The 10899-nt window shown below is 46.2% G+C and overlaps 1 long non-coding RNA gene across 1 annotated transcript; it reads left to right on the top strand.

The window, feature by feature from the left end:
* The first annotated feature begins 299 nt into the window (after positions 1-299).
* Positions 300-10783, top strand: LOC145820606 (uncharacterized). The gene is made up of 3 exons (XR_014362489.1): positions 300-423; positions 605-784; positions 10567-10783. It is a non-coding gene; the product is annotated as an uncharacterized LOC145820606 (long non-coding RNA).
* Positions 10784-10899: the final 116 nt, after the last annotated feature.

Raw genomic sequence — 10899 nt, 5'->3', positions numbered from 1 at the left:
TGTTTATATTACTTCTCGAAGTCTTGCCATTTTGAGTTCATGCAAAAATATTTGATGATGATGGATGAAGGTGGTGAAGAACCACTGGCCGTCGTAAAGTCTGCGCATTAGGCTAAGTTAGGTCTTGCAATATTTGTATAAGATATGATCCGTTATTAAATCTATTCAAACTCCTGAATATAGTATGTCCAACTGTACCTAGGATCTACTAAATTTTTATTCAATAATTTTAAATCGTTTTTAATGACTGGTGCAGCCATACATCTAACCATGGGATGAATTGTCTATTTTTGATATAGGGTTGATGTTGTTATTACACCAAAATATTAATTAAATGTATTGATCGTTGATTTCCTTTGGCTTGTTTCCAGACAGATGATTTGCAGGACCATATCATTATGTGGATTTGGACGTGTTGGCCAGGTATTGTCACTATTTGCATTTTTTTTTTTTGATGAATTTGTTTTAAATCATTTGTTGTGGTGGATCTATTTTTAACGTAGTTTATTTATAGATTCGTACCACAAAAAATAATGTAGTTCATGTATGGATGTATGTATCATGTTTTGTCTAAGAGTAGTATTTCCTTCTGTTGTTCTTTCAGATCATTGCGCAGCTTCTTTCAGAATGACTTATTCCATTTGTTGCTCCTGATGTGAGGAGGTATGCTTCCATCACAATGAATTGATATTCCTGGAATAAAGTCAATTTTGGGGCTGAGAGAGAGAAGGGATTGCTGATTGAATATTCTGCTGAAAATCTTAGTCATATGAGTGTGGGCTGTGTGAGTTTTCTAGTTCCTTTTGGGTAATCTATGCCAGCTTGATGACTATTTCATGTAGTTCTGTTCTGGGGGTATGCCTTCTTTTTCTTTTTATGACGTCCATTTTTTATGATAAAATCTAGTATTACTTGCCAAGGACAACATGGGGATTTCAAGTCTATGAAGTGAATATCCAGGATTATCCGGCCTTTGGTTCCATATTTTCCTATATTTACTTATATTCCCTAAATCTCTGTGAACATTTCAACATAAATGCAAATTGGAAAAAAAGAAAAGGTACTGTGGGAGCCGAATAATGGCAAAATCAGAATGTGCGTACCTTAGAAGACTGATATTAATCGGCTGTATCCTACGAGAATGGGAAGCCGAATATAATATATGTGCTGAATAAGTGTAGATCGTTAGAGCCGAATAAGAGAAAGGACAATGATTAAAAAGTAGGCCCTGGCCCCGAGGATCAAAAGGAACAGGTATAAATACAGGAACAATGGATTGAGAAAGGTATGTAAGAATCGCTTCACTTAACTTAATAAACAAGCTATCCTGAGTGTCTAAATTGACTTGTCCATCGGAGTGCTAATTTCGGCACCCCCGATCGGAGTGCTTGTATCTTTTCAGGTGACTAGCTGAGGATCACTAGCGTCTCCCAGGATCTGAAGAGTATTTCTAAACCATTTCTCCACAATTGGCGCCGTCTGTGGGAATACTCAAATACATCCATGGCAAGTGTGATTGAAAATCCTCCGATAGCCACTGATGAGACTGCATAGAGTGATGACCTCACTCCAGCAAATATGCTCGGAAAGGAGACCATCGTTGCAAGACGCGCCTTGAACTTCGACTCACCAACGACTTCAGCGCAAGAGACAATGCAAGCGACCATGGAACAAGCAAAGCAGAATGAACAAAGGCTGGAGAATATGATCGCTGAAAATGAACGTCTCCGTCAAGATTTGGCTGTGGAAGTAGCAAAATCCAGAGAAGCCGTGCGCCAAGATCCCGAACGACCTCCGAGGGCAGGTGGACAACGACCTCACGCCCGACCAAAGGATACCGATAGCGACTCCAACTCATTACCCACGGAGCTCAACAAGAAGGGACGATCTGAAACTTCCAGCTCCTTCGAAAAGAGCCTACATACAAGGAACAAGCGCAGAAGAAGCAGTTCAGACGAAGAGGACCAGCACGATCCTTTTGTCCGACGGATTGCAAGGGCAGCCCTGCCCAAGAAGTTCAAAGCTCCGTCATTCACTCTTTACGATGAAAAATCAGACCCCATTGATCATATCCGTCACTATAAGCAGGCCATGACATTGCATGCAAACAATGAAGCCCTTATGTGCCGAATATTCCCCAGCAGCCTGGGGCCATTAGCTGTCAGGTGGTATTACAAGCTGGAGCCGGCTTCGATCAAAAGCTTCCATCAATTACAGAAATCCTTCAGGGCCAGGTTCATCACCAACGAGGTACAGCCGAAACAGGTCGACTCTCTCTGGGCTATGCAGATCCAGTCAGGAGAAACACTTAGAGCGTATTCGGCGCGCTATTGGCAGTGCTTCAACCTCGTCGATGACGCTTGCAACGACTCTATGGTCATCACCGCCTTCAAAATGGGACTACATCCTAACAGTGTTCTTTGTAGTTCCCTGACCAGAAGACCCCCCAAAACAGTCTGGGCGTTGATGAAGAAAGTTGAAGAGTATTGCAAAGTGAAAGATGATGCATTGAGAATAAAAACCGGACAAATGTCCAACAAAACGGCCCCCCTTGAAATTGCTCAACCAATAAGTTCCGTGCCACCTCCGAGCCCTGAGCCACGGCAACGCGCTAAACGAGACAAAAGGCGGGACTCTCGCCGATCAAGCGATCAATGCTCCCACTGGACGAATGAACAACTGCAAGTCGACAGCAGACGCTCGAGGTGTGCCGACAAGAAGTACACAGAGTTGTCAGAACCAATCACTGCAATAATGACCAAAGTCCAACACCTTCCATTCTTCAAATGGCCGTCAAAGATGGTGGGGCCACCCGACACGCGAAGAAGGGATAGGCGGTGCGAGTATCACAAAGATCACGGCCACGAAACCGAGAGTTGTTACGCATTAAAGGATCACCTGGAAGAACTGGTGCAAGACAGCCGACTGCAACAGTACGTGAGAAAGGGAAAGCCAATCAAGGCATTAGCCTTGAGGCAAGACTCACCTCCACTTGGCGTGATCCATATAATCTACAGCCTGCCTGCATCCCCAACCGTGCACACAATTCAATCACATCCAATCCCCCAAAAGCAACGTATTCTGACCGAATGGCCCAGAGAAGCTCCGACAATTACTTTCAATGAATCCGATCTTAGCGGCACAACAGCCTCCTACATCGATCCGTTGGTCATCAAATTACGCGTAAATCGGTTCACCATTGAACGCATTCTCATAGACCCAGGGAGTACTTCAGAGGTTATGTATTACAAAACTTTCATCAAACTCGACTTCAACGAGTCAGATCTGTCTTTGGCGCCTCACCCATTGTTCAGTTTTAATACAAATCCTGAGTACCCGTTAGGGAAGATCATACTACCTGTTCGAGCGGGCTTCAGAACGGTCGAGGTAGAATTCCTGGTCGTAAAGCTCCCTTCGCCGTACAATGTCATCATGGGGCGAACCTGGTTACATATTATGAAGGCCGTTCCAAGCACTTATCATCAGCTTGTGCGCTTCCCGACAGCCCATGGCATTGAAGAAATCCGTGGCTCCCCGCAATCGGCACAAACAGAGATTTTATGAAAACCCTATCACTGACCTGACCTGTGTGTTTTGATACTTGTATATATATCACTTCTGCAATGCAAACCATTTTTCTTCGTCCCTCAATTCATTTCTCAAAGCCCCCCTTTGGTGCATGACACCTCAGGGCCGATTAAGCCTCTGATTAAGCCTCCGGATTCGGAGCGCCCTTCGTGGATATCACGATTGGCCACATTAAGTCTCCGGATTCGGAGCCCCCTTTGGTGCATGACACCCTAGGGCCGATTAAGTCTCCGGATTCGGAGCCCCCTTTGGTGCATAACACCTTAGGGCCGATTAAGACTCCGGATTCGGAGCGCCCTTCGTGGATATCACGATTGGCCAATTAAGTCTCTGGATTCGGAGCCCCTTTTGGTGCATGACACCTTAGGGCCGATTAAGTCTCCGGATTCGGAGTCCCCTTTGGTGCATGACACCTTAGGGCCGATTAAGACTCCGGATTCGGAGCGCCCTTCGTGGATATCACGATTGGCTGATTAAGTCTCTGGATTCGGAGCCCCCTTTGGTGCATGACACCTTAGGGCCGATTAAGACTCCGGATTCGGAGCGCCCTTCGTGGATATCACGATTGGCCATATTAAGTCTCCGGATTCGGAGCCCCCTTTGGTGCATGACACCTTAGGGCCGATTAAGTCTCTGGATTCGGAGCTCCCTTTGGTGCATGACACCTTAGGGCCGATTAAGTCTCCGTATTCGGAGCCCCCTTTGGTGCATGACACCTTAGGGCCGATTCGACTCCAGATTCGGAGCGCCCTTCGTGGATATCACGATTGGCCACATTAAGTCTCTGGATTCGGAGCCCCCTTTGGTGCATGACACCTTAGGGCCGATTAAGTCTCCGTATTCGGAGTATCTTTCGGCACGAACAAAACAAAACAAAACACGCCAACATCCGAAATAAGGTGCTTAACTAAGCATATAAAAAATTTAGAATAAGATGCAAATGTTTGAAATAAAACTTTTTATTTGATCAAACAGTCGTTACATAAACGCAACCCGCGTTTGAGCATTACAATACCCATTTTCAACCTTAAAAGCTAAAAAAGGGAAAAAACGCATTGGTAAAGCGGCAGCGCCGAATCAACTCCCGTCACCTGGAAGTCCTCCACGGTTTGCAATGCCTTGAGCCAATTGTGGCCAAGCCCATGACTTGCGTATTGCCAAACTTCCCCTGATACCATTGACAATGTCAAGGCAAAGATCCAGGACAAGAAAGGATAAACCCAACGGTCGTTGCCTTTCCTTTCGGGGTGATTTGCTTCGATGACTTGAAGACTCATGCCAACTTTTGGACGCCCTACCTCCCATACGGATGGGCCCTCTGCCGCGCTCCATTGCAATACCAAGCTCGGCTGAACTCCAAGCCTCTCTAACTAACATCCCCACTTATCTCACCTCACATAATAAGTGATTGTTTATCTGCGCGAAGCGCCCACTCCTTTTATTTTCAATACTGGCAGCGATCTCGAGGCCCCAATCCCGAGGCGATTTCATTAACACTAAACTCCATGAGACAAATGTCGGTTGACATTCGCCATGGCCTAGTTATCTATTCGGCATTGGCCAAAAATCTAGGCCCCGAGCCGAGTCAAATTTGCCGCAGCCAGTCTACTCACTGGTTTTCGGCTTCCTCAAGTTACAATGGCCTCATTCAGGAATAAACCGGCGTATCACTAGACACTTAACAGATACTCGGACCGATCAACGTTTATACATTCATTCAAACATGTATACAATAAAACGAAACACGTACATGCCGAATACGAATTGCAACGAAATATTTATAATAGAACGTTTCTATTCAATCAAACAAACAATAAATTACATAGTTTTGAATGTGATCTGCATTTCAACCTTACAATAGGTATATTTATACGGCGTCACCCTCATCCTCGCTCTTCTCGACTTCAAAAATAGAAAATGTTTACTGCGGTAGAGTGACGATGCCGAATCAATGCCCGACGTTCGAAGAGCTTCCGCGGCTTGAGATGCCTTGATCCAACCGTGCCTAAATCCACGATTTTCACATCGGCAAACTTCTTCGGCAAGTTTCTCCTTGGTCTTTTCGATTCTAACTTTTCGGCCTTCATGAAAACCTTTTTCATAAGCCCTCCCCTTCGCGGTCTCCATTGCGAACATACTCGCCATCTCACGATCGGCGAGCACGGTACTGATGAGCCGACTGGTAACCTTTTCTTCCATGATTGGGTTTCCCTGCCCGGTGGGTTATGTCTAAGCCACCTTGGTCTTCCTTAACTCACGCTCAGCGGCCTCCGCGCGAGCCTCCAAACTTTGAATACGTTCCTTCTTCTTCTCCATTTCTCGGCGAGCAGCGCGCAGCCGCATGCCGATTTCATAGGCAGTGTAAAGCCTCTTCACCGTCCCGTGAATGCCTTCACGAAATACTTCGTAGTCCTGTCGACTTACCATCGATCGCTGAACCTCAGGAGGAAAAATTTGTCGAGCAAACTCGACCGCTACATTTGGGTCTCGAACGATCGAGTCCACCTCTGTCATGGGTCTATTCCCCACAAATACCGCAAAGCTTAATGGGCACGGATTTGCGTCAGATCCCCTCTCGACTCGAGGTTGAGGAGATCTGCCCTGCGACTGCTTGTCCTGCCTGGGCGACCTACTCGACGTCGAGGAGATTGACGCCTCTCTCGATCCCTGGAACTCCTACTCCCTATGCGCGAAGGGTCACCACCTCGATTCATGTCTCCACGCAGCTCAGCTAGCGTCCTCGCTTCCCCTCTGCTATTAAAGAAGAGTCTGTTCGACATTCACACAATACCTTCAAAAGCTGGAGTCAGTTGTTTACTGTGCTCATAAAAGTTGTACCTTTAATCATTTATCCTCTACAGAGGCAACACCCTCGAGGCAATCTCATTAATTGTGAAAACCTCAATCGCCCGGCGCCGACTGGATCGACCTGCCTGGGGCAAGGGCAGATAGATTTATCAATATATTTGACTCAAGTGCTCCCATGAATCGACTTCAAAACTCCTGAGTGATCATGTACCGCCTGGGGCAAGGGCAGATAGATTTATCAATATATTCGGCTCAAGTGCTCCAGCCGGCCCATGAATCGACTTCAAAACTCTTGAGTGATCATGCACCACTTGGAGCAAGGGCAGATAGATTTATCAATATACTTGGCTTAAGTAATCGAATATATTCGGCTTAAGTGATCCAGCTGGCCCATGAATCGACTTCAAAACTCCTGAGTGATCATGCACCGCCTGGGGCAAGGGCAGATAGATTTATCAATATATTCGGCTCAAGTGCTCCAGCCGGCCCATGAATCGACTTCAAAACTCCTGAGTGATCATGCACCGCCTGGGGCAAGGGCAGATAGATTTATCAATATATTCGGCTTAAGTGATCGAATATATTCGGCTTAAGTGATCCGGCCGGCCCATGAATCGATTTCAAAACTCCTGAGTTCGTCTCATCCGGCGCTCGAATGATCATGCACCGCCTGGGACAAGGGCAGATTAATCAATCTATTTGGATTAAGTGCCCCAGCCGGCCCATGAATCGGTTCACCAGCGTAATACCCACGAACTATTCGGAATATGAATGATAAGTCAATATTGCCAAGATATTCAATCGTGGAAAGCTCAACAGAGTAATCATTTTATCTAAAGTAGTGAAAGGCAAAAATTCTTCACCAACATAACATCACAAACTGCGCATAAGTAGTAGTGAAACGATAAGGTAATTTTCATTAATAAATTGAGCGCAGATAGTAACCAATTTATACATGAAAACTACTCGGAACCAACAAAAGTCCTTAAAACAAAAACATACATCAAAAGGGAAAGCATTTCATAAAATTCGAATGACTCCCAGATCAATCCTCGGGGTCAGACTCAAGTGGCTCAACGTCCACCTGCTCATAAGGAATTGGCAAGGCCAATGTAACCCCAGCGGTATCAAGGGCCTAAGCCACCCATGTTTGAATCCCCGATTCTCAAACTTTGGGACTTCATCTACGTATTCCTCGAAGGCGGCGCCTTTTCCTGCTTTGAATGCGGCAGAAGCCTCAGATTTTGCCTTTTCCTTGGCTGCCTTCAACTCTGCTAACTCAGTCTCCACCTTGTTAAGCGCCTTCTCGGCTAGCCTAAGCGATTCTTTGCTCGCGTTCGCCCTATCTTCGGCATCAGAACGAAGATGATCGACATTCCGAGCCCTTTCTACTTCGGCTTCGGCTCGCGCAGTCTCCATTGCGGCTCTCATCATCTCAAACTCGGCCCTGCTCTTTTGATCGCCCACTTCTAACTACAAACGGTCAATCCTCTCAAGGGCATCGTGTAGGCGACGGCCCAAGTCGGCGATCCTGCCGACCGTCTACAAAACGAGTTGGGATTGTTAGATGCCATAGATAACCAAAATCAAAACAAGTCAAGTTCACCTACCAAAAGGGCCGACTGTGCAGATAGGGCTACGGCCACCAAATCCGGCACGACATGAAAGGATGCCTTATCAGCTGGTAGGAAGACTGAAGCCGCCAGGCTTAAAGCTACCGCTAGGTCGGTAATGATGGATGCGTTAGAGGAAATCGGCGTGTCTCTGATCTTTGGCTGAACAGTGAAAGGAACAACCTCGTCCGACTCTTCTAAGCGAGGCCTTTTGTCAGCAGGACTATCTTCTGAACCGGCCCATCCCTCGGCGCTACGCTTCTTGCCCCGCTTTTCCGGAATCAACCGTTCTTCAATGACCAGTTGTTCAACCTCTTTCACCGTTTTGGCCGCAACAATTTGACCCGGCTCTTCAATAACGGGTTCGAAAGACTCAATCAAGGCAGGTCCAAAACGGGCGGCCTCGGCCTTTTTTCGGGCGGCCATTCGCTCGGCATTTTTCTTTTGAGCCATCTGCGTGAGGTTTTTCCCAGCCATACCTTCAAAAAAATCGCCGAGTAGGTCTCCCAAACTTCCAAAAATATCTCAAGAAGAAAACTCTGCCCGATCCGAAGTGGACGGCGAGGCAGGCTGACTAAGTCTGGCTGCCTCAAACACCGAGTTTAGGGCCTCGTCAACCCCTTGGCCTCCTCAGCGAACTCTCTGGCTAGTTCGGCGACTACCTCTACCACCGGCTCCACGTCTTGCCCCGAATCAGAAGCTTCGAGACCAACTTGCCTAAGGCTTCTGAAGCTAGGGAAGATAAGAGCCGTAAGGTGTTGATCGCCGGATGGAATCGAAATGTTGTCAGCGGCCGAAAAAGTAGTATAAGTAGGCTCGTATCGAAGAAGTATATGGGCCGCTCTCCCTTGCTTCTGTACGTTTGGACGGCCGAAGTATCCGAGTGCAGTCACAATCTGCGCAAGGACTGCGTCGTCAGTAGAAACCAGAATCTTCTTCAATTTACTGCCTGCAAAGACAAAGGGTTAAACATGGAGAGAAGGCCGAGTGAAAGAAAAGTTCAATAAACGCAAGGAGACACACGGCAACCTGGTTCATCCCTCCGTCTGGGAATAGGGTCTAGGCGACCCTCGCCTTCGCCAAATTCCTAGTTCACTCGGACATTGACCATTACGTCGTCCACACGCTTACCAGAACTGGCAAGCATGGTTACCAAATGATGGTCAGTATCCTTGGCCTTAAGAAAGTACCGCCCAAGCTGACCGGAAGATTTGGCTAAAGCATAGCAGTGCCGAATGGCCAGAATGCCAAGATCGATCCTGAGGTGCCGGTTCAACTCTACGATCCCCATTACGATTTGAAAAAAGTTCACGTTGGGTTGAGAAGGAATCAGACCCCAATGGCGGAGGACGGCCCTAAGGAATGGATGTAGGGGAAAATGGACCCCGCCCTCTGCAATGGATAGGAGAGGAAAGATGATTGAATTTCGATCCTCTCTCTCAATATCCAGAGTATTGTCCGTCACTAGAGACAGATGAACATCGTCGGGGATGAAAAAGTGTCGCCGGAATCCGAAAACATGACCCTCAGAAAGGAGGTCTTTCAAGTGTTTAGCCATTTTCACGTGGAATCAAGGGTTCGCCAAAATTAAAATAACAAACAGAAAGTAGGATTGCAAAGAAAAGAGAAGAAGACTTACAAGGAGCAAGGGGGAAGAGGGTAGACGGAGAAGAGTTGCAGAAAATGCGAGTCAGAGAAGGGATACCCGCTGGCGGTCCAAGAGTCTCGAATACTCGACGAAATGTGCACTCGAAAGGACTGAAATTTCAAATCGCAATAAATGCGAGACGCACGAATGAGGCGGAAAAGTGTAATGATGACCGAAAAGGTGTGCGCATTTTGATATCTGTATTGGGGTACGCGAAGCCGCCTGACCTATTTTGACTTTTCCAATTCAAGACCAAACACGCCGATTAACTACCGTCAATGGGGAGTTCGGGGGCAATTGTGGGAGCCGAATAATGGCAAAATTAGAAGGTGCATACCTTAGAAGACTGATATTAATCGGCTGTATCCTACGAGAATGGGAAACCGAATATAATATATGTGCCGTATAAGTGTAGATCCTTAGAGCCGAATAAGAGAAAGGACAATGATTAAAAAGTAGGCCCTAGCCCCGAGGATCAAAAGGAACAGGTATAAATACAGGAACAATGGATTGAGAAAGGTATGTAAGAATTACTTCACTTAACTTAGTAAACAAGCTATCCTGAGTGTTTGAACTGACTTGTCCGTCGGAGTGCTAATTCCGGCACCCCCGACCGGAGTGTTTGTATCTTTTCAGGTGACTAGTTGAGGATCACTAGCGTCTCCCAGGATTTGAAGAGTATTTTCAAACCACTTCTCCACAGGTACCGTGTCCATGACTTATTGAGAATGTGTTAAATGGTTATGAGAATATTTTACAACAGTATCCAGATAACTGATTTTAGAGTTTCCATCATTTCAGTGACTGAGTAGTAGTTGGCTGTGCACTTGATCTTCCCTTGTATTTTGGTGATGCTGGTAGTCGAGAGGGATAGATGATCCTGCTCAAACTTAAATATGCTTTGTGCAGGTTCATTGTCTGACATGCTGCTCGTATTCCTGGCCACGAGGTGCTCTATAAAGTTGGTGCTGAAAGAGCATGTGCAGCAGCAATAACTTTAGATACCCCCGGTGCAAACTATAGAATAGTGTGGGCTTTAAGCAAGTATTTCCCAAATGTCAAGACATTTTTCCGTGCTCATGACGTTGATCATGGCCTCATTTTGGAAAAGGCGAGAGCAACAACGGTACATTTCTGTTGCTATTTTCATTAGTTATTCCACTCTTCCTAATTGCCTATATAGGTTAATCTTACAATTTTATTTTAGGATTATGTTTTAGGATCTCATTATTCTTGTTTGAG

The sequence above is a fragment of the Camellia sinensis genome, chromosome 2 (assembly GCF_055761805.1).
Source record: "Camellia sinensis isolate YWXY chromosome 2, ASM5576180v1, whole genome shotgun sequence".
Taxonomy (NCBI): Eukaryota; Viridiplantae; Streptophyta; class Magnoliopsida; order Ericales; family Theaceae; genus Camellia; species Camellia sinensis.
Note: the sequence above shows the minus strand (reverse complement) of the source record. Positions and strands in the feature narration are given on the sequence as shown.